At 45.1% G+C, this 26,565-nt stretch overlaps 1 protein-coding gene across 1 annotated transcript in view; it reads right to left on the bottom strand.

Moving 5' to 3' along the window:
* The window catches only part of LOC144118954 (neprilysin-1-like), an 84,212-nt gene extending 59,840 nt beyond the window's left edge, over positions 1–24,372 (bottom strand). The window contains exon 1 of the mRNA XM_077651715.1: positions 24,225–24,372. The gene's annotated coding sequence lies outside the window, so the exon portion shown is untranslated. The remainder of the gene's footprint in view (positions 1–24,224) is intronic.
* Between the last annotated feature and the right edge of the window lie 2,193 nt (positions 24,373–26,565).

The following is a 26,565-nucleotide window of genomic DNA, read 5'->3' as shown; positions in this document are numbered from 1 at the left end:
AAAAGTTGGCAGAATCGTGCTCTCGCTTGGAGCGCTGCACGAAGAGATTTCCCGAAGTCAAGGGCGCCTCGGCGTCTGGCAGGGTACGCAGCACGGAAGCGAACTACTGTGAGCAGCGACCCCGCCTGTCGAAGCTCGTTGGTTGAATCCACAGGTGACCAACGAGGTGGCAGTAGTGGACTAATCCGCCAAGCTCGCGGGGACGGCTTTCGAGGCCGAGGATGACTAAAACTAAATCGGTACAAGAGCAGTCTCTGGTGTGGGGGTCCACCAGTTATTGAGCTTTGCTCTCACTTAGGGGACTCGAACTTGGGAAGTGGTCTGGCCCTGGCCTATTCCGTGAGTGGCTGGGGGGAAACTCTTTGGCAGACCGAAAATTGCTTCTTTGGTTACGGATGCTTTACGTGTGATCGTGAGTGGTTCCGCCATGACCTCATAGACACATGATTATCCTTAACTTGCAAATTAAGGCTGCAAGAAGTGCACCCGAGTGCAGTCGTCACTACAATTCAATCGTGCATTTTCACTTCATGGTTACTGCTAAGTGTCATAACCACGGCAAATAGTATATTATTTTAATTTGGTAAGTCCTTGTACAACTTCTGCTTCCTCTTGCGTAAGGTTTGTGCAACTTTCCTGATGGGGTAAGGGTTGCGTACTCCACCCATTTAATGTGATAACTCTAAAATAATCACATGGCATTCACGATCTTTTGAAATAACCGCGGCAGATGTAGATTAATATGGCGCCACGCCCTGATATTCCGTCTTTTCCTGCATCGTTGCTGAGGTTCGGAAAGATACATTCAATAATCTGTTCTGTAGTGCGCAATTTTCTGTGAGACAGAAAAAAAGATAGCACCAATAAAAAAATGAAAACAATGCATTGGTGGATCAAAATCAAACGCAAGCACCCTTTGTGACTACAACGCAATCTTACATCTTTTTTTATTTCAGTTGCATTGAAAAACCAAGAGAGTTCGTGTTTGAAAGCGAAAGATCGTGCGAAATATTAATTGATAAGCCAGGTTGAAACCGATACTGAACAAAGAACGTCGAGCTGTGTTCGCGCTTTAATTACGCCCGGTAGTAGCTGTAGCTGCCCCAGGTGTAAGCCAGCAAGGGAGTGCAATTAATTCAGGAACTGATCCATGTACCATGAGGGGGAACTTCTGATAGGGTAGTGCGCAGCCAAGCTGAAATCTCGACTCGCTTTCATGAAGGTTGTACTATACCGATCTGCCTTTCCTTATGTGTTCCTAAATGTTTAATAGATGGGTGATTACACGAGAGACCAAAATTCTTAATTACTTGAATTTTTTAATTTGATTAATTACATATATTAAGCACAATTGTTGAGCGGAGCCATAGTGCATTTCATTTTGTAAAATAGCTTATAGTTGGGAACAAAAATTATGAACGAAATCATGGCAGAGGCAGTGTTTTCGCACACAGCGCTTTTTCATAACTTTACTACGAGGTAATATTGATTATAGTGAAGCCATGATGAATATACATTGCGTACTAAACGTAGATTTGAGGAAGAATACGTCAGGCTTACTTCCGCGGTTCTGAAGAATTTTCCGTTTCCTACAGAAAAACCTCCAAAAATGCCACATGTCTCAAATGAGGCTCTATTGAATAATTTTTGCTCTTCAGGACTATGAGGCACACCTCCTTCAATATCGCAGGATAGATAAGCCTCTAAGAGCCAAAAAAGTTTACCTGCTGTTGTTGTTATCTAAAACATGCAAATTCAACAAAGTTTGCTTAAATCTCGCATTTTCGAACATAGTAGTCTTTATAAAAAATCATACTAAACGATCACCATCACTAATGTATCTTAAAAAAACTTAAACAAGTCTGTAAAAGAAGAAATATTGTAGAAAACATGCTGAATTATATAGTTTCCAACGATGTTATCTATGCTCTGACCTGTAGCGCCTCTAGCATCGGCAGCGGCGGCTTAGTCAAAGTGCTGCAGTACAAAATTCACCCTCCGCTTCTCTAAGTTCTCCAGATGGCAAGACGAGACCTTTACCCTCAGGGCAGAGCATGCCTAATTAAAATTGAATGGACAAACACTGATCTGTGACGTAAGCAGGACTCGGCGGCGCATTTATTGTCGAGTGCAGGTAATAGCTAAGCCCGCAGCTGATACGAGTACATCTAAATAAAAGTTTTTATGTATTTTTTGGTTTCGCAGTGCAACAAGGATGCTGTGTATGTCCACATGCAAGCATTTTTTTTGCATTTCCACTACAGGCATACCGATGTTTATTTATCTTTCAAATTAGTGTTTGATTTAAAGAAATATTTGTGATCTTCTTTTAATCCCTTTTCATTTCTTTTGACTAGATTAAGCCTGTGATTGCTATGATAGAGTAGGCGTTCTCTCAACTTTTTTTTTACTATTTTAAAGCGTAGCGTTGAAGCCCTCGTTCCTCATAAAATGCGCCCATGGCATTGTCGGCGTTGTGAGCGAAAAATCACTGGCATGGCTTTTGCAGGGGCTGCCAGAGAGCAACCCAGGAGGCAGGTAGGCCATCTAGGTCCCGTTACCTCGAGGCGTCTTCACAACCTGCCCAATGGATAATGAGCAAATTGCCCACCGTGTCTAGTGGTAGCTATGTAAATGATTGGTCGCTCGGGAATAGCAGCTAGGTCGGACAAGGCCCGCTGCTTGGAGCGCCAGCCATCGCAGAACACTGGCGCATCGCTTAGCCGTTGCACTGCTGCGCCAGGAGAGGTATGAGGACTCCCAGAGATCTATGAATGTAAAGTGGAGAATGACTTTCTGCATATATGGTAATTAACACATTGCGATATTTTTTAATGTCCGTAATTCAGAGCTTAAGTGTCCGCTCCAATATTTTACTTTTTCTTATCACTGAGACTCCAAAATGAGTAAATGAGGTTATCCTGCATTAACAAAAGATAAGTGCCTAGAATAAAATGTGTATTTCTAAAACCTCTCTGGCAAGCGCATAATGGGACGTTTTAGATTGTGCATTGGCGTGAAAATATTTTTTAAGCTTCGACGTCCTGTTCTAAGATATAGTTGGCTTTTTGTAACGAAAGACACTCTGATAGGTGCACTGTGCAAATAAAAAAAATTTGATTGATTGTGTTTACATAGATTTCAACTTGACACACCCTCAACTGCTACCTGTCGCAGAACAACTGTAACATATCGGTGTTTGTCCATACAGGTGTAATTACGTATGCTCTCTCTTAATAGAAAAGGTCTTAGTTTTCGCATATGGAGAAAATTTCGGCCAACGAAGGTCGAATTTCCTGCTTTCCCCTCCTTCAATTAGGAGCTATTGGTGATGCTAGTGAAGCTACAGAATTGGGCTTGGATAACATTGCTGGAAACAATATAATACAACATATTTGCTCGGATTCGTCTTAGCCTCATTCTAAAAAGTCGTTTCACAAGTTCTAAGAAAATTTAGGGACAAGGTTTTTTGTTGCTTTCATTAAAAAAAAAGACAGCGCTATTAAATATTGCGAGATTTAGGGCAAGGTTTCCTGCATGTGCCCATTTTATATAGCAGTGAAAATCAGCACACTTTTTTGCACTTAGACGCTTATCTATCGTGCGGGCTTGACGGTTTAGCTTACAGACCCAGAGAAAATTTTTTTAATATAGAATTATTCCATATTTGTAGCGTTATCGAGATGTTTTCTAACAGGCAGTAACTTCCTCACAATGACAGGAATTGGCGTGACGTAATCTTTCTCAAGGATATATATTTTTTCTCGCGACGCAAAATATATCCATCATGGCTTGAATACCTCGGTTCTTACGCCATTACAAATTTCCGAAACAGCAGAGCTCGTGAAAACGCTGCCTCTGACTTGGTGTCGTTGACTATTTTTTTCCCTAAAGATTAGCATTTTCACCAAGTGAAATGCACTTTTGCCCTACTGAATAATTTGCGCATAAGATATCAAATGACAAAAGAAACAGAAGTATTTCGGCAGTTTGATTTGTCGTGGAATCATCCAGATGGGAGGTGCAAAGAGGCCGTAATGGCGTCTTCTAACTAATGAGCGATATATGGCTGCCCCACAAGAACAGCCCTGAAAATCAGCAAGCGGGCCCTTTATCTAATATAGTCACGCAGGACAAAATAAACGTGCAACACTTTGTGCGATACCGGACGTCCGTTCTCAAAGCGGAACCTTCCACACTCAAAATTGACCTGAGCGCCCTCTTGCCAGCAGGGAACAACACCCCGCGCTTGCACCCGCGCGTTGTGACGGTTCCATGTATGGACCGGGAGTAGCAAGCCGGCTTCAGTGTCACGGCCCGCCCGATTTGTTCTGAGCTTCTTTCCCCTACCCTCAAGGAACACAGTGATGAGAAGAAATAACCTGGTTCGTCATATTCGGAACCTTGAATTTCATTCTGACTCCCGTTTTTTCTAACACTACCCTCCTTTCATTTTGCGGCGTTGCGCATTAGGCCAAAAGACCTCTTCCCTATCGCTCCCACTACTTATTTATATTTGCGATTTTTAAGCGCATTGCCCCCATATTGGTTTTGCGCTGTAGACAGCCATACACTCGGCCAGATCATACAGATATGTAGAGTACAGCATAAACACAAAACAACCCCTCCCCCCCCCCCCCCCTCGAGTTGCACAACTTGTGCAACTCGAGGGTGCCTTTTTTGCATATGCCGTCCAACATTCTTGAGAACAAAATAATCATATTGAAAAACTGCAACATACTGGTATGGAATTGTTGAAGACAATGGTTCTTTCTTCCAATATGTAGCAAAATCTTTCTTTTATAATGTTTCCATCGCTCACATCTAGTAATGTCCGCCATATAAAAACAATGTGCAACGCTTTCGACGACAGCGAAAACGTTAATAAAGAAAAGTTGCGAGCCTGCTGACAGTAGATCTGCGGATATATTGATTGCTATAGTGAAGTCTTACAATGGTATGAAAAAATTGATTTCATAAAATCATTCCTGTCCAAAAATGCTTTTGTCCAGAACTTTCTGCTAAGTATGACACCGCTTGGTAGGTCACTGAGTCCAGGCCTATTTTTCTGCACGAGAAGCAACCGTCCAGCGACCGTAGGTAAAAAAAAAAAAACGCAATTAACGGCCAGAAAAAGGTTACAACGGGCAGCCCCCTCCCCTTCCACAGTAGAAACCTCGTTCTTTTCTCTTCTCCCACTCCTCACGGTGCCCAGCCGGACACAGCGGGCACTATTTCCCCTAGCACTGCGTAAAGTAGGAGAGCGGTGGAGGTCTGGGGAGGTCGCGAGGGGGGCCTTGGCGTGCTCATTGATTCGCTGCGTGTGGGTGCTGCTGACTGGCGCTCAGCGTCGGTCACTGCGCAGCGGGCGTTCGGTATGTGGCCACGTGGGAGCAGTAACTTGCCGAAAAGGAATGCAGAAAAGAAAAATTACTGGAAGGGAAGCTGCAGGTTGTCATAACCCGGCTGTTTTGCTGAGTCACCACGCAAGCAATGCATTCGGCCAGTGCAGGGTCCTTTTGTTGTGGCATTTTAGCAGTTTTGTCCTGTAAGAATTTTTGGCAGAAATCTACATTATCCGTTGTGAAATTTAATTTTTATTTAGATTGATATCAGGTGCGAGACACAGATAATCGCTTTTTCTCTGGAAGAGCACTCTACTGGCAACGCAGTAAAAAAAGATTCCTCGTGCCGTGGTCTATAACCTGACCCCTTTCCGTTCTCCATTTCGCTTCCATTCGGTTCACTGCCAGTGGTCACTCACATAAATCAGCGGCTTTCAAGCGTCTGGTGCAAGCGACAACTACATTGGGTAGTTGGGGACCAGACATCGCCACAGGCTCAAATTGGAAGTAATATACAGAATTGGTGTGGATAACCTCCCAATATAAAAATAAACAGTAAATTTGTACAAGAGACTGAATTCAGTATTAATTTTTCCTATGAAGTTAAAAATTACAATAATTAAATGTTTCGAGGAAACTTTTAAAAAGGAAAAGGGTGTTTGTCCCTGATATGTATTTGCTCATATGTTCTCTTTCACATTGGAGGTCTCTGTACCAATGTAGTTTTAATTATCTTATGTTCATCTTCCATCTTATTTCCAACTTAGACATGCAGGTCTAATGAGGAGAGTACATCAGCGCGCAAACAAAAGTGACCGCCTTTGTGTGCTTCTGAAATACTCGCACACCGGTCCATCGCTAATACATTGCTCTAATAATCTGTGGCACGATGGCGAAAGAAATCGGTCATGCGTGTCTGGGATGGTTACGAAATGTCTTATCGGGATAAATCACGGCGCTGCTGAATAGGGCTGTGAACCATACTAATGGCAGCAAGCACAAGCCCCCATCGATATCCACACATGCGCGTAACGTGAACAATCGCTTGAGAGTAGCGGCGCCTGTTGTATAGCGACTTCCACTGCGCTGCAATAAATGAAGCTGCCCCCCCCCCCAAAAAAAAAAAAAGAGCCCGTCATGTTCTTGTTGCCACGTACCACTAGAGGCCCGCTTGTGCAGCTTTCTTCTCGCTCTTTCGGTTCTCCAGGCCACTGTCTTGAAATGCGCCGAAAAATGCGTACAAACAAGCAGACTCTGAGGAAAGATACCGGATCACTAATTATCATGTCACGCTCAGAGGAGGAATTCACCTCAGTTGCCGTCGAGCAGTATGACATGCATAGAAGACATACATAGTTGTCAGAAATTTCATTATCATCATGATCCTGATCACGCCCACTGTAGGGCAAAGTCAAGTCCCTCCAATTAACCCTGACCTTTGCCAGCTGCAGCCACCGTATCCCCGCAAACTTCTTAATCTCATCCGCCCACCAAACTTTCTGCCGGCCCCTGCTAAGTGAGAAATTTATTCTGCTGTTAACCGATATTGTCTATATTCGGATACAACTGGAGAACGAACTGGCAGATGCCCCTGAAAGCAGGCACTCCATCCCATAGCGTCGACCGATTTTCATGACACCGTGGTTATTCTGATTAAGTCGCAGTTATGCCCGATTCATCGGCCACTCTTGGCTATTTCACACCAGCAGCTCCAAAGAGAGAGGTCAATGGGTATAGGAGTACAATCGATCAAGGGGGAGAATTGGTCGACCCCATTGGATGGAGGCGCTCCTTTAAGGGGCATCTGCCGCTTTTTTCTTAATTTCTGTCCGACTGTAGCTTTCTTTACTTTCCATTTTCGTTTTTTGGCATTCCTGAACTTCACTTTGCTGTTCATTGCTTCATACTTTTTCAAATATAAGGAGTATTCAACTATACTATCTTCTGTGGAAGCTGCTCATTCCTTCAGCGTTCTAACTGCTAGCTGCCTTATTTGTTGTATTCTTAGCTTGTTGTATTCTTAGCCAAGATAAAAAGTGTCTTCGGCGGGATAGTTGATGCATTTCGTTAATTTTCGAAGTGCACGAAACAGCGAGGACCGAGTAAGGATGACACACTCGCACAGCTGCGCTCTGTGTGGGTCCTCCGTCCTCGTTGTTTCGTGCTGTTTTAAACGAAAAAGACAAAGGTTTTTCAAATACGTAATTAGAAATTACGCCGGCATTTCCTTTCCCGATCAGCCACGTGACCAACCAGAAACCACCAGCATTCCAGTAATGTTAACACCGTTAATTAATCATGCATTCAACCAGAGGTCCGCCAAGTAGACGTATCGCCTAATGCATCTTAAAGAGACAGGAGACAGTGCCTTGATCGTGCATAATCAAAGTGGCTTTCCTGTTTATTTCAACAGACCTAGTGGTCTATTGCCGGAACACTTGTTATTATATATATCTGGGGTTCTCGTTTAGCCCAGAAAAGATAACTGAGATTGATGGGCCTATCTACTCGTTTCGAGTCGCGCGACAAGTTGTGTATGCTCGCTATCAGCGTTTTCTTTTTTATAGTTTTATTTTATCTAGTTTTCCAAAGATAGTTCCTATCTGCGATATAACTGTGACGCAGCGGACATTACCGGAAAAACTCTCACCAACAATAAACAACTACTCCTGCTTGCTTGCTTGAAAAAAAAAAACGAAGAAACGGTTGCTTTCTTTCATCCAGGCCCAATGATGTCTTTAGAACTTTTTTTAGAACAGCACTGTTCGCTGCACAGAATACACGTTCTCGGAGCCGTTCCAAAAAAAGCTGCTGCCCTTCTTCTTACGGCTAAACCACCATCGGTCATGTATGGGACAACGACGGGCGCCCGACCAGAGCGAGGCAGCCCATGAAGCAAAGCCGGCCGTATCTCGGGTCGCCTTTCTTCAGCCGCCCTCCGAAGCGGCGCTGCACGTCGGAGAGCAAACAAGAAATGCTCGCAATTTTTCCCCGCCTGGAAACCAAACGAGCCGTCCCGTCTATGCGCTCGGTTGGTTCCGATCATCAGACAGGGACTTTCTTGCTACTGACGTGCTGGTGTATTGAGCGGATGCAAGCGAGCTGAAAGCTTTACTCTAGGGGTAGCGCTTGGCTTCCTTCCGGGAATTGCTCCTCGGTAGATTCTTTGTAAATTTAGCCGTTAACGGTGCAGCAGAGGCTGTGCGATGACCTCGGTGTATTTTTCCCCGCGTGAGCTGTTGTTATATTGATGTTAAAGTAATGTTTTGTTGTTTTTTACACCCTACAAATAACACTAATCTCTCCCAAAGAGAACGCTTGGTATCTTTTCTATACGTTTGGCTTATTTGTTTTCTTTATCCCATAATGATAAAAACCGAGTAGCGCTACAGACACTGCAGCGTTGGTGGAGCTGATCTCTGCAGGTAATCTCAGATTTTGTGTTAGTGCCTTTTAACAGTTTTGAATGCGGCACTGTGATGTGGAGTTCGTGCCCAAGGTTAATAAACGCATTTCTACATTCCTTGATGTTTCACTATTCTGCACAAGGAAATCCGCTGCTCTGCATGTGAGCGAAAATTCACGAACATTCTAGCGCTATAAGTAGAAAGGAGCTGGAAAAAATTGCAGATCCAAAACAAATACTTATCTCGCTCCGTCCATTTCGGTCGCCTTGGAAATTACACTTCTTGACACTCTCACGGCGGAAATTAATTGGCAATTATTCCTTTCACAGCAGTCTCTGATTAGCTTAGATAATACTTGCTGTACATTGTTTGAGGAATTTATTTGTAAGGGCTTTATTATTCGAAGTGCCTAGTGCCCGTACTGTTCTCTCTATTTTGCGAATTTTCGTTGCGCTGAAAAATTCGGTAATATGCCTGAAAACCAACTTCCTCAGCAGTTTCCTCTCCTAAAGTGCCATCAATAGCACAACGCATTCCTGCCGCAAACAAGCTGCATGGCAGCATTGGCTAGCAAATTAATTCAAGCCGTAGGCTTAGTTGGTTTGTCATGAAATTTTCCTCGCCTGTGAAAAGCTAGTAACTGCTTGAAGGTAAACAATTGTGAGAACCATCGGTGTAAATTTTCTCATGGTAACGCTACTTCGAGAGCGTTCCCCCGCGCTTTGAAAACAGCCGATTCATTCCAAGTGTTTGGGGCTGCAGTTTACATGAGGGTGTATGTTGAACACCCTGCACTCTACCACTGGCTGCTGGTGTCACGTAGTATTGTCCCGAAGTACCAGTCGCTCTCGGAACCCAAGAACAGTCGCAGTTGCGTTCCCCTTCAACATTTTGCGCGCTCCTTACTGAGTTTAAAAGAGAGTGTAACGAAATCCTTTTTTTTTCGAAAATTCTGTCATTCACGTGTCCCATATAATAAGGAGTCTGAAATAAAAGTATGAACGCAAGAGGTTTGAAGAAGACGACGAGGATGGCGATAATGATCACGTGTATTAGCAGAAGAATAAAGAAGATGAATAAGTATTCGGTGAGGTGGGGAGAGATGATTGGTGGAGAAGAGAAAAAGAGGAAGACGACAAGGATGACGTGGACAAACGCCATGTTTATAAAACCGTGAGGGAGAGCGAGGCACGGGGAAAGGAACGGAGAAGCGGAGGCCCCGGCGGGTCAGGGACGCTTCGGCTGGAAGACAGCAACGCCAGCTTCTGCTCCGGTAAGCTCGAGTTCTACGGCTTCGCACCATGGACGTCCTGCCGTTCCTGAGCCCGTTCCGGGGAGTCAACGGAGGATGCTACCACCTGCTACGGCCAGGAGTGTCCCCAGCGCTGTCGCCATCCACCTGGGTAATGCCCCCAACGTTAACATATCCGGCATCACCTCAACGGGGACTTGGACCGGGAGTTTGTACGACGCCGCCAACGACGCTGCCAGCGACGCCAACCTGAGCACTTCGAACGCCACCTCGACGCCGGCTACTGGACCCATGCAACGCTGCATCACCACCGAATCAACAGTGAGCATGAACGTGGAACGCTACTAGTAGAAAGATAGTAGTAGACGCTGGTAGTAGTGTTCATGGGTCGTGTATATTGGTAGTCTTGAGTTTTGTGTTATTTTTTTAGTTAGTTTTGTGTGCTTGTGTTTTGTCACGCAGGGCCTAATAAATGTGCATCTGTGTGGCTATACCTGTGGCCTGGTCCATTCCTTCTGTCCCAGTGTTCTCCCGGGAGATTCGTGACATCATGGTTTCAGTTCATCGCGTCCATTTGGACACTTTTCTTGATAACCTTACAATGCCTGACTGTGAGAAGTAACCCGGTCAAGCTGGTTCGTTTGCATTAAAAGAAAAACAGCGTAAAACATAAGAATGACAGAAAAAAAGAGAATACAAACGCTGACTTTTCCTCTGTGCAAGAGGCCGCCGCGGATGGCTCAGTGGTTACGGCGCTCAGCTGCTGATCCGAAAGACGCACGTTCGATACCGTCCGCGGCGGTGAAATTTCGATGGAGGCGAAACTCTAGAGGCCCGCGTACTTTCAGTGAATATTAAAGAGCCCAAGGTGGTCGAAATTTCCGGAGCCCTTCACTATGGCGTCCCTCATAGCTTGAGTCGCTTTGGCACTTTAAACCGATACCTCCCCCCCCCCCCACCTTCCAAAAAAAAAAATACTCTGCGAAAGCCTATTATTATTTTAGGACGTTATCTGCCAGAATAGCGTGAAGGAGTTGTAGCCCAGCTTGTTCCCCGCGACCGGTGACTGTAGAGTCGCGAGTAAACAACATTAGCACTAGGTAGTGACGTGCCACAGGAGCAGCAGATAGCATTGCTCGGTGCTGTGGTTACGAACACGCCGATAACAAAAGTGTCAGGTGTGTGCGCAAAGCACGGCGTCGCGCCAGCCCCACGGTGCGATTCCCACCGCTCCGGCGAAGTCAGTGTGCTAATCTTTTTTACTCGCGACTGCACTGGATCACAGTTATTCCTGCAACCTGTGCAACTTGTTTCTCAAAAATGCCTACTTCATGGGTGCTAGCACCAAGCCGTTTCAAGCACGGATTAGCACGCGATTATTTCGAACAAACACGGCAAGCCTAAACTGGAGGGAACAATTAGGGATCACCTTAACGGCATGACAGGATAGCGTTAATGGGTTAATGCCCATTTTGCGGAATAGCTCATTCCTTATTGTACATTAATGGATTCCTGGGAGTCGTCATACGACTCCAGGCGCAGTGGTGTAGCCGTTAAGCGATGTGCCACTGCCCTGCGATGGCAGGTGCTGCCACTGGTGGCGCTTGTGAGAATCGGGTTCCTCTTCATGGGCAACTTCTCGCGACCAATCATTAACTTAATAGCTAAAGGCCACGGCAGGTATTGTGCACACAATATGGTGGGCATATTGTGATGACGTCAGAAGGTCACGTGACCTAGGTGGCCAATCTAGGTTGCTTCGCTAAGCATTTTCTTGACACGTGCTTTTCGGCGACATGGTATCCTCAGCGTTCGCGCGTTAATATGGTGAAAGTTTCGGCCTTGGTGACGCTTGACGTTGCGAAGGCCTATGACAGCGTGGAGCACACAGTCCTCATTAACAAGCTTGCTCAACTACAACCACCGCATTACCTCTACGCCTGGATTTGTGAATTTCTAAAAGATAGATTTTTCTTCTGTACAGACGGATCTTTTTGTTCTAATACCTATGGTCAATCAAGAGGTGTGCCGCAAGGCTCTGTTCTTTCTCCGCTGCTTTTGAACATATTAGTTCGGGACATCCCCATTCATCCTAACGTTACAGTTTATGTATACGCAGATGATATAGCTTTTTTCGCATCAGCAAATGATATTCATGTGCTCTACGGGTATTTGCAGGCATATCTGAATGCTCTTGAAGTCTGGTTGGACCAAATCAATTTATCACTTAATGCCAGCAAATGCGGCGTGCTGGTATTTCCACCCGACGCTCCTATGTACATCTCGCTAGCCTACCGCTCCACTCCAATTCCGCAGGTGGAGTCGGTTAAATACCTAGGTGTTACTTATGACCAAAATTTGGACTGGCGACACCATATTAAGAATAATGTTATTAAAAGGGAACGTGCACTGGGCCGTTTGACCCGAGTTGGCAATAAAAAGTTTGGCATGCGTCGTGACACGCTACTGTTGCTCTATAAGGCTTATATGAGACCGATTCTGGAATTTGGTTGCCCCTTGTTCTCTGGTAGCGCGAACTACAAGCTGCAGCCATTAGCCTTACTGGAAAGACGTGCCCTACGGCTATGCCTCGGGCTCCCAAAATCAGCTTCCAACGCTGTCCTTTATCTGGAAGCGCGTATCCCCAACCTCTATTCCCGCTTCCAACTTCTAACAGTGCGTACTTTCCTCAAGTCTTTTGACCCTGCCCCAGGCGTTAGTATTCCAATTTTTGTATCCCAACCACACCTTTTTTTGACTAATCACTGGCCACGTTATCAGCTTCCGCAAGTTAGGTTCACGCAGAATCTGTTAGCTCCGCTTCAGGTTGATCTGATCTCCTTGCAACGAGTTGCTGACACGCAGGCTGATCCCGTCTTCTATTACGACTTTATTTTCCCGTCCCATGCGAAGCATATGCCCGCACATACCCTAAATGGTCTTCTTTCTGAACACCTACAGAATATTTCACATCATACTGTTCTCTCCACTGATGCCTCCGGCAGCTGCGAGAAGGCGGCGATTGCCATATATTCGCAGGATCTACATTGGAGCTACTCCGTTCGTATCCCTTATTATACTCCTATATTCTTCGCAGAGTTTTTTGGCCATTGGTTTGGCTCTTCTCAAAATTCCCAGACATGTCGCACGGGTTCTTATTCTCACAGACTGCCTTTCAGTTATTGTCTCTCTCCAAAATTCGGAAAAATCTTTCTTGACTCGTTCACTTAGGTTTTTTGTTCCGAGCACAGTGCGCGAGATCCGTTTGGTCTGGGTACCTGGGCATTCAGGCGTCTATTTTAACGAGGTGGCTGATTTATTGGCAAGGTCAGCTCTCAGCGCACCTGTAATATATCCCGTCCCTCACCTCATTCTGTTAGCAGCTTCACGTTTCCAGCGGTTTCAACATATTTCAGCCACTTTGAGTGATCCGTTGCTGAATACCGTGGACTTTCAACACCTAAAGTACCCATGGAACATCCGGTGGTGTAAGTCAAGGCTTTGTGAAGTGTCCATGACGCTCCTGCGATGTAGAACACCTCACTTAAACTTGTACTTATGCAGGTGCGGGTTCGCTGCGACAAACCTTTGTGTATCATGTGGGCAAGTTGAATCAATCGACCATTTTCTCCTCTCTTGCCGGCGGTTCGCGGTTCAGAGAAAGCAATATCTGGAGGTTCCTCTTTCGAGACTAGGACTGCCTCTGTCTCTTACAGTTCTTCTATCGTTCGGTGCGAGTGCCAAGGGATTCCCGTTAAGCAGTGTATGCGGCTACCTTCACGATTACATAAGTGCAACTAATCGATTATCTTGTTAGCTATACACAAAATTCTTTCGCATGTCCAAAAAAGGCTAGATTGATTCTATTCCGGATGACTCATACCTCTTGAATTCATTTTATTTTTCCCAATTTTTTTTTATCTTGATTCAGTCTTCTGACGTTTCCTTCCCCACGCAAATGCTTCATTGGCATTCTACCCTATACCTTGGCCAATCCCCCCCACGTGGGTATGTGCCATATTACTTGAGGAGAAGAAGAAGAAGAAGACCGGTCTAGCTGGGAACGATCGGCTAAGTTTCGGGTGGCTGATTGTGGCATTTTCTCTCTGCGTCTTTGCGCGGTAAGGCAGTAGGCCCGGACTATGTCCACCCAGTCTCCCGGCCAGGGGTGTTCCCTCTGGTCGGCTTCTCTGTCAACTGATCTCCTACCGTTGGAAGCTTTTTTGCGCAGTGGTGTCGGCAGTATCCCTGTCGCGCTGGTGCCTAAGGATGGTGGTGCTATCAGGATGAACAACCCTGGTGCTGTTCGGGCTGCTCTCCAGTCGGCGACTTCTCATTATGAGTCAATCTCAGAGGTTCGCCAGTTTGGACGCGGTGGGATTCTGTGCAGATCGCCAGACCTCGCCTGTGTAAGAGATCTACTAAACTCTTCATCCTTTTCCTCCCTCCCTTCGGGTAAGTTCTTTCATCCCTTCTCATCTGGCGTGCACGAAAGGTATTGTACGAGGTGTAGAGTCTTCCCTGTCTCCGGCAGAGACTCTTGAGCTTCTGTCGGCTGCAGGTGTTGTTGCTGTGCACCGCTGTAGCCGGGATGTAAACAACGTGCGGATGCCCACTGAATCAGTGATTGCTACCTTTGCCGGCACTTCCTGCCCCTCTGAAATCAAGGCATGGCCTCTAATTTTTCGGGTAGACCCATTATCATCTCGGCCTCTGCAGTGCAACAACTGCTGGCGCTATGGACATAGCGCTGGCGGTTGCAAATCCAACTTGAGGTGTTGCAACTGTGGGGATGGTCATTCAACAAGCACCTGCACTGAGAAGAATGAGAAGTGTTGCCTTTGCGGTGGTGCGCACTCTGCAAACTACTCAAATTGTCCCTCTCGAGCTCAGGAAATTCAAATTCTGGAAATAATTGAAGGAAACGCTGTTCGCGCCGTGACGCTATTTCAGAGGTCAAAGAACGTGCCCACGGTTATGCCGGTGTGACCGCTCGGCAAGGTGTCATGTTAGACTCAACGCTGTCTCAGGCAATTGCGGCTGCTGTGGAGGCTTCGATGTCTAAAATGGTAGAAAAGATTGTCGCAAGTGTGTCGGAGTGCTTTACAAATGTTCTAGCGACTCAGATTACACATGCCGTGCAGGCTAGCTTGGCACCTCTTTCGACAGCAATTCCCTCTCCTCTTATCCGGTCTCAAATTCCAGTAGCATCACAACCCCAGGAACAAACTTCTGTCACTTCTGCTGTACCCACCTCGGGTACTTCGAGAGATGTTGATATAATGTATGATTCCGAGATGGTGGAGCCTGATGCGCGGCTTCTTAAGCGCAGTGAGTCCCCCATGTCTTATTCGTTGTCTTCTCAGGGCACCCAGCCCAAATCAAAGAAGAAGCAGCTTGGGACTAAACCCAAGGATACCATTTTGGAGCAGGCAGTTGCTGCTGCTAGACTTTCGCGACCATAGCGTCGTTGCGAGTTCTGCAGTGGAACTGTCGCTCTATTCTTTCCGCTTCCACAGATTTACACTGCCTTTCTACTCAGCTTAATCCGGATGTCATAATTCTGCAAGAAACGTGGCTTTCAACCGACAAACATTTTCATATCAAAAATTACCGGTCATTTCGCCTAGACCGCCAGTCAAGAGGCGGGGGTTTACTAACTTTAGTCTCTTCAAAATTTTGCCACAGGGCTGTGGTATCTTTTCAACAAATGTCTCCTGACTGTGAGATTTTGGCAATAGACTTTGTACTTCCTGGGTGCTCTCCATTTTCAATAGCAAATTGTTATTTCCCCAATGGAGTCCAGGATGTTAGACCTCTGGATTTTTTACTCGTAAACTGTAAAAACCCAATTCTCGTGGCTGGGGACTTCAATTCTCACCATGTGTCTTGGGGTTTTAGGACTAATTCATGCGGCAAGCGCCTTTGGGACTGGGTTTCTGATCACAACCTGATGTGCCTAAATTCAGGATCGGCCACTTATCTTCGCTCACACACTCAATCTGTTTTAGATCTCACGTTCATTAGTCCTGGAATTGGCGTAGCGAATTGGTCGACAGTTGATAGCGGCACTTCAAGTGATCATATACCTATTCATTTTGATATCATATGTCGTGTTACGCCAGCGTCTTCTCAGTTGCGGTCACATGTAAATTATGACAGATTTCAGACGGCGTTGCGCTCCGCCCTTGCTCCAGTGTCTAACATCGCCGAGGTCCACCAGTCAGCAAGCATATGTGTGGCTATTGAGGAAAGCCGTAAAAAGTTGGAGTTCCTCGTGAGGCCAACAAAAGGGAATTCTTCTAACTGGTGGAATGCGGACTGTACAAGAGATTACAGGCGGAGGAAGGCAGCATGGAAAAAGCTTCTTCATAACCAATGTCCGAATAACTGGAGTGATTATAAATTTATTGCAGCCACCTATAAACGCACAGTTTCTCGCGCAAAGGAAAAATATGACTCAGAACACTTCGATTATCTTTCAAAGGCGGGCAACCGACGTGCACTATTCGGTTTTCTACGGTCTAGGAAACAGCTCATGTCCTCTCATAATTTTAAGTCATTAGTTATGTCACCTGTAGAAGCTATGCAGGCGGTTGAATTAATAGCTACAGGCCTGCAAAAGCGGTTCTCGTCTTTACTACCTATGCGACCATTGTTGTTTGCACCAGTCGTACCAAATGATAGTGCCTCACAAGTAAATCTATCAGAGCTTTCACAAGTTGTCCAGAGATTGCCAGCTGCTGCTCCTGGCCCTGATGGTGTTACCACAAAGATGCTCAAGATTCTATTTGAAGAGTCTCCCAGCTCCTTATTGCACCTAATAAACTACTCTCTCAAACATGCTTGGATACCTTCTGAGTGGAAGCTGTCCAAGGTGATCCCTTTACTTAAAAATCAGGGTGGAGGCTATGAATTGGATAATATTAGGCCAATTTCTTTAACATCAAACGTGGTAAAGTTGATAGAAAGGTTGTTACTAATTCGGGTGTCAGCCATTGTGGACCGCAAAAGTATACTCAGCCCGTGCCAACTCGGTTTCCGGTCACGGTGTTCGATATGGAATGTACATGCTGATCTTGAGAGCAGAATTCTCCTTGCTCGTCGTCAACGCCTGGTCGCGGCTTTGGTTACGTTAGATGTTGCCAAAGCTTACGACAGTGTAGAACACTCCATCCTGATACATAGGCTACAGTCTCTTCAATTTCCAGATTATATAGATGCATGGATATCTGCATTTCTTCATAACAGGGAATTCTTTTGCGTCCATAATGGTGTTCATTCAGAGAGGTATAGACAAACGCGAGGTGTACCGCAAGGAGCTGTTCTTTCTCCTGTGCTCTTTAATATTCTGTTAAGCTCAATTCCTCTCCACCGCCTTGTACGCACTTACGTCTATGCGGACGACATTGCGTTTTTTGCTGCTGCGCCGGATATACATTCTTTGTATGGTCTGTTGCAGTCATATTTGAATACACTTGAGCACTGGTTGAGCGCATTACACCTGAAGTTAAATGTTGGCAAGTGCGCTACTCTTGTTTTCCCTCTATTCACTCCTGTAGTGGTCTCTCTCACTTGCCAGTTAAAAATAATACCGCAGGTTCAATCCGTAAAATACCTAGGGGTCATTTATGACAAGAAACTCACCTGGCGACCTCACATTGACCATGTCGCGGCGAAAGGGGCTCGTGCCGTGGGCATGTTACGGAGATTATGTCATCACCGGTACGGCATGCGCAGAGATGCGCTCTTAATGATCTACATAATGTATGTCAGGCCAATTTTAGAATTTGGGTCAGTGTTGTTTTCAGGCTCGGCTACATATAAACTTCGCCCTCTCGTCCTTTTAGAGAGGGAAGCACTTCGCATGTGCCTCGGCCTTCCAAAATTTGTGGCTATCAATGTGCTGTACCTTGAAGCCCGCATTCCGTCTCTCTTATCACGACTTCAATTTTTAACTGTGCAAACTTACCTCAGGATCTATGAATCCCATTTCCACCGTTCCCAAAGCATTTTCTGTTCTCAGCCGACCTCTTTTTTTGGTGTCCCCTGGTCTCGTTTCAATTCCCCTCAGGTAGTGTTTGTGCATAGATTACTTCAGCCTTTAGATGTAAACATTTATGATATCCTTCCTGCGCTTCGAAATGGGCCCACTATCCACATTGTTTTCGACGACATATTCCCAAAAAATGCAAAACTTTTGCCACCGAGTATTCTAAATGGTCTTCTAGAAGATCATCTGAGGACCCTACCTACAGATATAGCAATAGCCACTGATGCATCGCAATGCAATGAAAAAGCAGGTGTGGGAATATTTTGCTCGCATTTAGACTGGTCCTTTTCTCTGCGCCTTCCAGTTGTACTTGCTCTACGCAAGCTAGGCCCCTCTATTACAGCAGTTGCAGTAATTACTGATTCTTTATCTTTGTGGTCGTCCCTCGCTGCACAGGTTGACGGTCCCATTTTATCAACTTTCTTATCCCTACTTCCTCCGCATTTGAGCCTTGTTCATTTAGTATGGGTTCCCGGCCACAGCAGTGTGACAGTAACTGAGATTGCTGATAATCTCGCAAATGCTTCCCTCAGCAGCCCCGTGTTGCCAATCATCCCGGCTACAGCCTACATTACAGCATCTAGATTTCGGCGACGTGCGTTTTTAAGCACGCAAGACACATCACTTTTAACATCGGCGGATTATGAGCACCTTAAATATTATTGGAACAGGAAAATTTGTTGCTCTCGGCAGCTTGAAGTATCACTGACGAGGCTGTGCTGCCGCATCCCCCCTCTAAATTTCTATTTACACAAGTTGGGTTTGGCGATCTCTCCCCTTCGTGCATTTTGCCGTGAGCCAGAATCTATTGAACATTTTTGGCTGTATTGTCGCCGATTCAACTCACTGAGAAAAAGGTTGCTGGAGGAGCCCTTGCAGCATCTTGGCCTTAGTTTGAGCAGCCCGCTCTTGCTATCATTTGGCGCCACCACATTTGGGTTCAGCCACAGATCTGTTTGCACCGCTGTTCAAAATTTCCTGATAGAATCTCACCGACTGCCTTGCTAAGTGTTCCATCCTTTTCTTTTCTTTCAATTATTACATTTTGACTAAATTATTAATATTTAATCACTATCTTTATTATTATTCTTAAAATTTTAAAATCAAAACACTCATCCCTTTTCTGTTCATGACGAAAAATTCACCGGTGTTATGCTCCCACGTGCTTTTCCTTTTTGTTAACTGAGTTCAGTTGAATAGCCACCCGATTCTTGGCCGATCCCCCAGTGTGGGTATGTGCCATCTTTTGATAGGCTAACAACAACAAGTTCTTCGGCTTCGGCAACCCCAATGGCACAGCACAAGATCCAGAGTTGGTCTTCTGGATGTGAGCTGCGCAGTGCAGCCTCCCATCGCTCCTGACGCTGAGCCTCCTCAAAGCGGAGGTAGGTTTATTGGTACAATTTGCGAGTGAAGTCGGCTCACGGACTCAAGCAGAGGCGAAAACGGGGTGAGGCGTCACCCATATCGATTGTATGCTAGCCCATGACAATTTGTTACATGTGTCAGCGAGTACGAAAGCGGCTGTATTTTTTTCTTTCTTCTAGCTGAGCGGAAGCCCTCAAACAAACAATTTCATGCGTTTTGTTTTCTTCTATAATATGAGAAGCGATGATATAATTCCGCTTTTCATTTCTTTCGCAAGAATTTTTTTCTTCCTATCATTCTCGCGTGAGCCCCACACCCCGTGTCGTTTCGTTTTATATTAATGAATTATGTTCTTAGGACGATCCTCTGCAGGCGCGTATCCACGGATGAAATCGGATGCGTGAATATCGGACATGTGGTCTGGAGGCAGTTTGCTTACATTATACAGCGTTGCGATGTGAAGGTCCCATCTTGGGAATGGGAGATGGTGAAAGGCAATACTGCGAATTTCACTCAACCAAGCCACGCTTTATTTTTCTAAGTGATTTTTCCTATCTCGAATTTCAACGCAACTCAGCGCTTTCCAACGATAACGTTTTGCTTCGGACGTGCGATTTGGTTGATGTTCTTGAAGCATTAGCCCGCGCTTGGTTCCATGAAAGCGTTTAGACATCTGAGACGTCACAGTAAAGAAATTGCTATAATCCAGGAGATGACGGAGGGTGCGTCTCTTCTCGTGAAGAAGCTCTCGTATTTCTCTAACCTCTTCGTGGGTCAGCGATGATGCTCTGCCTGCATACTAACACAAGATTGCAGTTTTCCGGCAGCAAAAATGTAACTCCAAGAAATGAATTCAAGAAACAGCGAATAGACTTGAGGTGGGTACGAATAAAGTTGAATATGAATTTTCGCGGAATCGGCTGAAGTGAAAACAGAACCTTTGTTCAGAATTGCTTTTCAGAGACGCGAGGCATAATATCAGCATTATGTACAGTTGCGAGTGCCAACACAAAATAGTTATTGTCGTTTTTTTTGTATTGGATAGAACCAAGTAACTAAAAAACGTCATGACGAAAACCAACTTATTACATTATTTGAGGCGCGCTTCAAAATAAGCGGTGGATTACTAAATAATACAAGAACATTATTCAGGATGCGTTTTTTAAATATTTACCAAAATAATACTGCTGCTATTATATTGTCATTGACGTCTTCGCACGCTTGAGCACATAGGTAATTTCGAGTAATTTACTGAAGTGACAACAGGCTATCTTTAACGGAGGTGCTCGATTAGCGCATCGTGCATACAGACAACTGAACTAGTTTATCACGCAAAGGTCTACGTACAAGTCACGCCAGCGGAACTTATGATAGACATTGCATGAATAGCACGTAGTACCATCAAATGATTGCATCCCCAATGACTGAGTCCTGCTTAATATCTGATGGGCCCCTCTACAGAAATCATAGATTTCGTTCGAAATTGCCTTAGGTTATGTTAAAAACTGTTAAAAGTTTTCTTTTACTTTGTCACGTGAGTTGTACTGCAGAAAGCCACCACGACATGGCCACCTAACCACAAATGTTTCCTTCAATTCAAGTTCGTTGTAACCAAGTACAATTGAAGCAAAGACAGCCTCTCAGCGCTCGTTCTTGGGATTGTGGGATCAGGATCCTTCACAAGAATGCTCTGAACAGCGGGCGGGTTAAGACCAGCATTCAGGCCGTTCACATAGAGTATGGCACAAGTTCCGCAAGTGCCTAAGGATTCGGATCTCAGCGGTACTTTTTTGTACACGCTGGACGTGATCGGCTTAGCACGGGTGATCATCCGCTGCAAAGATTCCATTTTGTCGGAGTCGTATGCGATTATGCGCTCATTCCTCTGGGATGCAATATTTTGTGGCTTCTAAGAAAATAACTATTGCAACTGTAAAACGAAGGTGATGTCTGTCGATGTGAATTAGAAACATGATAGTGGGGCAACTTAAATGTGAGGAATGCACCAAGTTGGCTCTTCGCGCTAGTTGGTGTGACATAGCGAAGAGATACAGCGCGGGAGAAACAGGGCAGAGCAGAGAGGACACCGCTCGTCCGTGTCTCTCACTATGAACTGTCTTGGTGGAGAATGAACCGTGTGGAAGAATGTTTGGTGCTTTTGGCCTGGCGCATTCTAAAGCGCAAATCAAGGAGAGTACGACATACGATGCAATTTCGATAAGTGCCCTTGACAATATTTCATACAATATGTGCTTGACAAGTATAAAGAATCGCTACGAAATACGTACCGCTTAACACTGTCAGCAGTTTCATACGCAATTGTGTGCGTCGCGAATTGGCAGCATTTTTTGGAAGCACTAAACAATGGTTAGCTACTCCTTTTTTTCATAACATCTCAACACTCGTTTTATTTCAGATGCGGTGCTTTTTTTGCATAGACTACGTTCACTGTAAACTACTGGACGGCAGAAATAATATACCGTATATAAGCTGGTAAGGGCCGCATTGCTTTTATAAATTTTGGCAGTGAGCAGCCCTTACCTGAAAGCGTTTGAGCTGCAGCGCTAGCGTTTAAGCGTCAATTTTCCGTCGGTAACTGTGTCTTGTGGCACAGTGACAAAACGGACAGCGCTAGATGTAGCACAAATGAAAGTTACGTCTAACTACACGGAACAAACGTGAGAACCCTCATAGATAGCACTCAGTTACACAGCGGTGCATGCTCAAATTGATAATAAAGAGAGAGGTCGGCAACTATCATCATCTGCCGGCACTGTGGGGAACACGGGCGCCCAATAAAACAGTTGATTTCAGCCGACATTCAAATAGTAGACTTCTTACTTGGGCGGAGTGGCCCATGCGTGCATGATGTGGGTTGTGTTACCCGTTATAACGTCTTTTTACTAGTGTCTTGCGCATTTTGCTGAAAACAACAACAAACAAAACAGAATATAGATTTCCTGATCCCGTGGGTTGTCCTTAGACAAATCCTTATGATTCTATATTACAATTGGTACCCACTGTGACACTTTGTCCGAACTTTACCGCATGCCTGAATAAAAATTACCGTTGGTGTTTTTCGAGGGTTCCACAAACTATTCAGAGGGAAACTATATTCCTTGAAGAGAAATGGCAATCGGCGCCATTGAGGGTTACCGTTAGGTTTAACAATTTGCTTTCATAGTTTCACGCGCCTACGTAGGCTGTTTTGGCCCGCGTGCTTTTTTGCTACCACCTTCTTATGCCTCAAACCCCTCTATAACGCATGCTTAGTAACATGTGGGCAGCTTTGAATACTGGCGAAAATATCTTTTAAACGGGCTTGCTTTAAGGCGGTCGTGTTGCAGAAAATCGGCCGTCGGCGTCGTCGGCGACGTTAACCGTAAGCACAAAATCCACGAGAAACCACCAGAAAAACAACCTAGCAGGCAAGTGGGCCACCTAGATCACGTAACCTTGCGGCGTCATCGCAACCAGACCACGGGATTGTGAGCAAACTGCGCATCGTGTCATGTGGCCGTTAAATTAATGATTGGTCGCGAGAGGTTGCTCAGAAAGACTCGCACAAGCCCAACCGCTGGCAGCACCTGCCATCGAAGGACAGTGACGCATCGCTTAACTGCTGCACCACAGTGCCAGGAGTGGTATCAAAACTCCCAGATATCAGTGAATGTTAAGTAAACAATGACCATTGCTGCATATTTGCGAATTAGCCCATTAACGTTATCGCGCCGTACTTTTAAGGAGGATCTTAAGCGTCCCCTCCAATTTAAAAAAAAATGTTTAATCTACACAAGCTTCTCTCTTCCTGACCTAAAATCATTGCCTTCATCTCGTAAACAGAGCACCTTTTGATTTTTCCAATGTCCACTCTGGGCTTCATGCAGTACGGCGCTCAGCAATACTTTTGTTGACTTTTTCGTTGAAATATTTTTGTTTCAAGATATCATCTAAAAGATACTTGTGAAATTTAACGCTGTCATTGAGGGTTTCTGTAGTGGAGGGTACAAGAGGAAATTAGAGCACCTGGAGTTCTTCAACATGCGCTAATATAAGACTCCACTCTAGCGCTTTTCTATTTCGCCTCCATCCAAATACGGCCGCCATGACCGCCTAAGCCACTTATCCTCCGCGACAGGTAGTTTTTCATGTAAGAAAATCGCTCTAAGGCTTAAAGAATTTACTGACGCTCATGCTGCGGAAACCAATAACCCTCTGTGAAATCACATTTTTCTTCGCTCACTGTGCGCCAATAAAGGCACCAACGCATTTGAGTGCTTGCAGAAGATCGAGATCCGAAGTCTTGAGTTTTTCCATTGAGGCCATCGACTAAAGTTCGCACAAGGCAATTTCTACGCCTCGTCCGCATATTCACATCTTCTTCGAGGTACAGGAGGGTTGATTGCGCTCCAACTTCTAATTATTTCTTAATGGGTCTCACATTCCTTCGCACGGCCGACCTGAAGAATGCACCTCGTTCGTGGGCGCATCCCTGCTGCGTAAGAACAGGCCGACAAAGCCGGAGGGAAACGATCATCGGAAGACTCGTCTTCGATTTCCACCCGGAAGTGTCGATGCCAAATTGGAGTGCTCCTCTCTCACCGAACGAGATGCAGGGACCGCGACGGAGGCCTGTTTCGCCGGCAACCCGGGTGTGGCGGCAGATAAGAAAGGTGGGGCAATTGAATTTCAAGCAGCGTTCCCTTTGATGAGACGCAGGCCTTGGTTACAAAACCCGCCTACATATGCCTCCTTCTTACGTGGAGTCGAAGGTCTGACGACTGGCACCAATTTCTTACCTGACACATCTGTCCCTTGGAATGCCAGCAGAAAGAAGCTCCAGGTAACCAAGAAACTACGTAGCTGCAGGAAGTATTTCCTTGCATAATGGAAGACATGCGTGATGATTTCCAGAAGTGCCGACGTGATCTCCTTTCGTGTGCCCAACCTTGCATCTGTAAATGAAGGAGAGGGGTTGCATCCTTTTCCTTTCTCTATCGCTAGTTGTAGAACTCCTTAAGTATTTCAGTCATGTCGCGTCACTGTGTTGCTGTTTGCCACATTTCTTGATGTCAGATCCCGCAATGGCAGCGTTGGTAACAAAACAGAAGGGAAAATTTCTCAATTCATGAATATACATGAGAGGAGCACGAGGAATGGGAGACAGAAAAAAGAGTTTAAGACACACAAGCGCTGGCTTTAGTTACTCTGCGTTTGTCTATCTGAAGTGTTATCTTGTGTGCCCTGTTATTTACAATGATTTTCTGAATGCCGTAATCTTCTGAGTATAACTACACACGGTGTATAGCCGACGGGGCTCAGTTCTTGTAGAAAAACAAAATGATTTGCTATACTGTCCTCACGCGGTAAAATACCTGGGTTTAGAGTTACCATTTATTATTTTCATTCTGAACTGCACATTTATCTTACGGTCGCTGCAGCACTGCTACCAGTATGCTAACGTGGAGCCAGTGAACTGCGTGATGGTAAGAAACTTAAGCATAGCGGAAGTGGAGAGTGCTGCTGTTGGGCGAGAAAGTCGTTCGTGGTTCAGCAAGGGTACTGCGCAGAAAAGCATGGACGAGAAGACAACAAGGACGAGTGCAGAATCGCGACTGGGTTTATTCAGAAGAACATCGATACTTATATCGTCAAGTCTGCCAATACATTTACTGTGCGTGTGCTAAAAACCTGCTTTCTTTCTGATACATCTTTATCGAGGTATCGCTGACACAATCATCCTTTTTTTTTCTTAATAAAAAAAACCCTCAGCAAACTCAGGTGCCATATGGTCACTACTATGCCTCAAAATTTTCGTTCTTGACCCTTTTTTCGGTTTTTACCGAAAACTAAGGTAGACTAAGGGAGCACCAGCTTTTGACAGAGACATGAAAAGCGTCTAATTTCCCGTTGCACTGCGGGGCATGCCCTTTTAGTACCTGCGATAATCCGCGCCTGCGTTTGCTGGGGAGGACAAATATTTTTAGGCCTAGGAGTGACCAGATGGCATGTGAACTTGAGGCTTTTTTCACTATGAACAAAAAGAATGATTGTGTAAGCAACACCTTGATAAAGTTGTATCAGAAAGAAAGCGGGTTTCTAGCATGCGCGCAGTAAATGTTTCGGCCGACTTGACGATATAAGAATCTATCTTCTTCTCAATAAAACGAGTCAGGATTGTACGACCGTCTTTGTCGTCTTGTCTATGTTTTTTTTTGCGCAGTGCACAATCTTAACCACGTAAGTAGAGCCGTGAGAACATCGAGACAGTGATAATTGTGGCGGGAATGGCGCGTAGTAAATGACGACTTCAAAAAAATTCTTCGGTGTAACTCAGGCATGTATATACTCCGCTGAGCTAAAATATTTACCCTTTAAACAAGTATTTTTCGCAGACTGTATACCGGAAGCTTAAGTAAAGTACTCATAATGAACCACGATATAGCCAGCATCAAAGTTTTATAGAAAATATGGTGGTATTCAACTCAAGAGCGTAGCAACTGATTCCCCTCAAAGGAGGCCCTCGAGCAGATTACGGGGACCATGTGCCATTACAATTTATGTATATTTTGGTCCAAGTTTGTGTGAGCAGGCTACGCTATTTTAGGAATTTATGAAAAAATATAGTCTGTTCTAAACTATTTAGGAATTACTTGATGCGCTTTTTCGGACCTATCATATTTGCGAAAAATGGTTCATTTAATGCAAACATAAGTTTCGAAGAAAAACTGGCTGATTAGCTAAAGCATGCGTTTTGCAGCGTGATCGACTGGGAACTTTATATCCAGGCGGCACGAAAAAAATACGAAGGATTGCGCATTCGAGTAGCAATGTTGTGAGCATCTTGCTGCGACATTTATGATGGGCAATTTTTTGTTCTTGTTTTAAACGAAGAAATAAGCAACCATTTTTTTTTAATTTTATGCCTCAAATGTGGTAATGTCGAGTTGCCAAAGACATTTTGTTGTTTGTGACAGATGTCTAACCTCAAGTATTGGGGTGAATGTGCAGAACAACGCGAGGAATCTGTAGGTAGGAGTCGAATGAACTCCGACGGCGTGCTCTGTAGTAGCAGACAGGCGCATTATTGTTGTTACCCTCACACAAAGACCTTAGTCATTGAGCTGTCCGCGTTTTTGT

Source organism: Amblyomma americanum, chromosome 2, assembly GCF_052857255.1.
Source record: "Amblyomma americanum isolate KBUSLIRL-KWMA chromosome 2, ASM5285725v1, whole genome shotgun sequence".
NCBI lineage: Eukaryota > Metazoa > Arthropoda > Arachnida > Ixodida > Ixodidae > Amblyomma > Amblyomma americanum.
The sequence above is the reverse complement of the archived record's forward strand: the minus strand, read 5'-3'. Positions and strand labels throughout refer to the sequence as shown.